We start from the raw sequence: 3,315 nt of genomic DNA, 5'->3' as shown, positions 1-3,315 counted from the left end.
AGGAAATGCCAAAAACGTCAGAAAAAGCGTGAACGTGTCTAAAAATAAACAGCAAAAAGGCAGAAAAACACCTAAAAAGCGTTGAAAGAAAATGCCGAAAGCGTAAAAAGTGGCAAATAAGGCGGGCAAAAGTGTGTTGTGTTTTGTATGCAGGAACCTTAATGTGTAAAACTAGTAACTAAAGCCGTCAGATGAGTGTAGTGGAGTAACTAAAGTAACTAGTAACTAAAGCTGTCAGATGAATAGTGGAGTAACTTAGCAAACGCAAGCCGTCAGATGAAGGTGTAGTGAGTAACTAAAGTAACTTATAACTAAGCTGTCAGATGAATAATGGACGTAACCTAACAGTAACTATTAACTAAAAGACGTCAGATGAATAGTGGTGGCTAAAGAACTTACACAGCTCAACGAAAAGTGGGTAACAAGTACTAGTAATAAAGCTGTCAGATGAATAGTGGAGTAACTCAAAGTACACTCGTAACAGCTGTCAGCATGAATAGTGGGTACCTAACTAGTAACTCAGTAACTAAACAGCTGTCAGATGAATAGGGAGTAACTAAAGTAACTAGTAACAAGCTGTCAGAATAGTGGAGTAATAAAGTAACTATACTAAAGCGTCAGAGTTAATAGTGGCAGTAACTAAGTGTAACAGTAACTAGAAGCTGTCAGATGAATAGTGGAGTAACTAAGTAACTAGTAACTAAAGCTGTCAGATGCAGTGAGTGGAGTAACTAAAGTAACTAGTAACTAAAGCTGTCAGAGAGTGTAGTGGAGTAACTAAAGAAACTAGTAACTAAAGCGTCAGATGAGTAGTGGAGTAACCAACAGTAATAGTAATAAAGGGTAAGCATGATGTAGTGGAGTAACTAAAGTAAACTAGTAATAAAGCTGTCAGATGAGTGTAGTGGAATAACTAAAGTAACTAGTAACTAACGCTGTCAGATGAATAGTGGAGTAAAGTTGGGAGTAGAAGTAGAAGTCGGCTGGAAAGAAAAGGACTCCAGTAAAGTACAAGTACCTCAACTTTTGTTATTAAGTACAGTACAGGAGTCAATGTACGTAGGTACAGTACGTTCTACTTGTGAATAAATAACAAATATATAAATTGCGAGCTGTTATGACCTGTTTTAAGGTAGCAAGATAGAAGGAATGTGATGTTGGGAGATTGTGAAATCCTCTCCTTCCTGTTCCGTGAAGCAAAACAGAGAAAGAAAGAAAGAACAAAAGGAAGAAGACGTGTACTCACTCAGACATGTTGCGTTTTGTGGCGGTCACACCGTCCGGAGGTAGAAACAGATAATATAGAACAGTTAACACAGCTGAGCAAGGAGTTCCAGCTACACACCATAAACGACACAGCAGCCCCTAGTACACACAGGCTCCACAGTACACACAGCTCACACAGAACAACAGCTGAGCCATGGAGTACACACAGTACACACAGCTACACACCAGTTACAACAGCTACACACAGCCAGCCGAGCCATCGAGTTACACACAGCTACCACAACATTACACACACAGCTACACACAGCTGAGAATGGATACAACCAGCTGAGCCATGGAGTTACACACAGCTACACACAATTACACACAGCTACACACAGCTGAGCCATGGAGTTACAACAGCTACACACAGTTACACACAGCTACACACAGTTACACACAGCTACACACAGCTGAGCCATGGAGTTACACACAGTTACACACAGCTACACACAGTTACACACAGCATCACACGCTGAGACATGGAGTTACACACAGTTACACACAGCTACACACAGTTCACACACAGCTACACACAGCTGAGCCATGGAGTTACACAGAGTTACACACAGCTACACACAGTTACACACAGCTACACACAGCTGAGCCATCGAGTTACACACAGTTACACACAGCTACACACAGCTACACACAGTTACACACAGCTACACACAGCTGAGCCATGGAGTGTACACAGAGTTACACAACAGCTACACACAGTTCACACAGCAGCTACACACAGGAGGCATCGAGTTTACACACCAGTTACACACAGTTACACACAGCTACACACAGTTACACACAGCTACACACAGCTACACACAGCTACACACAGCTGAGCCATGGAGTTACACACAGTTACACACAGCTACACACAGTACACACAGTACACCAGCTGAGCACGATGGAGTTACACCACAGTTACACACAGCTAACACAGTTACACACAGCCACACAGCCTGAGCCATCGAGTACACACAGTTACACAAGTACCACACAGCTGAGCCATGGAGTTACAAAGAGTACACACAGCTACACACAGTTACATAACAAGCTACACACAGCTGAGCCACGAGGTCACACACAGCTACCACAAAGTTACACACAGCTACACACAGCTACACACAGCGTAAACACAGCTACAACAGTTACAAACAGCGGCATGGAGTACACACAGTACACACAGCGACACACATTACACACAGCTACACACAGCTGAGCATGGAGTTACACAGAGCTACACACCCGCTACACCACAGCGAGCCATCGAGCTTACACCAAAGTTACACACAGCTACACACAGCTACACACAGTTACACACAGCCACACACAGCTGAGCCATCGGTTACCCACGCTAACCACACAGTACACACAGTACACACAGCTGAGCACATGGACTGGTACACACAGCCTTTGTGTTAACGATCTGCGACCTGACCTGCAGCAGGAAAGACGACACGCGTCATGACCATGAACAAAAAACAGAAAAAAACGGCCACGGTGTGATCACAAACCGGCTAATTTTGGACGCCGGCGGGTCAGATGCCAGGCGCCCTGGAAGTAACTTGTGTGAATGCCACCGGCGGCGGAGGAACAAAATGTGGCGCCAAGCACGCGCGTGCAGCTCGCTTAACACGCGTTAACACCGGCCGCACCCGTTAAACACCGGCCAGTGGGTAACACCGGCATCCTGCAGGCACGCCCCCCCGCCGGCCCGACCGAGGCGTGACCCCAAACCTTAATTGCCACCACAAATTCCAAAAATAACTGTAAAACAACAAAGTTAATAAATTGTTGTTACACAACATAAACCTCACAAAATATAGGGACATTGAAAAAAGGGGACAAAAACGTAAGAAAAGGTTAAAAACTGATTAAAAACAGCACCAACAAAAGAAGTGTGATTGTCAATTTTAAGGGAAGACAAACACGAGCGCGTAAGAATAGAGACCGGTAAAACTTTCTAAAAATAAATGGAAATGAGCTTGATCGGACCAAAATTGACCGTAATTTACCGACCATGTTGTCCTCGGGTGAAACCTGACCCGA

The 3,315-nt window shown here is 44.3% G+C and overlaps 1 protein-coding gene across 5 annotated transcripts in view; it reads right to left on the bottom strand.

Moving 5' to 3' along the window:
• The window catches only part of LOC116686758 (troponin I, fast skeletal muscle), a 62,323-nt gene that overhangs the window by 21,301 nt on the left and 37,707 nt on the right, over positions 1 to 3,315 (bottom strand). The gene's annotated exons all lie outside the window — the stretch shown is intronic.

The sequence above is a fragment of the Etheostoma spectabile genome, unplaced genomic scaffold, assembly GCF_008692095.1.
Source record: "Etheostoma spectabile isolate EspeVRDwgs_2016 unplaced genomic scaffold, UIUC_Espe_1.0 scaffold463, whole genome shotgun sequence".
Taxonomy (NCBI): Eukaryota; Metazoa; Chordata; class Actinopteri; order Perciformes; family Percidae; genus Etheostoma; species Etheostoma spectabile.
This window is presented reverse-complemented; position numbering and strand designations above follow the sequence as displayed.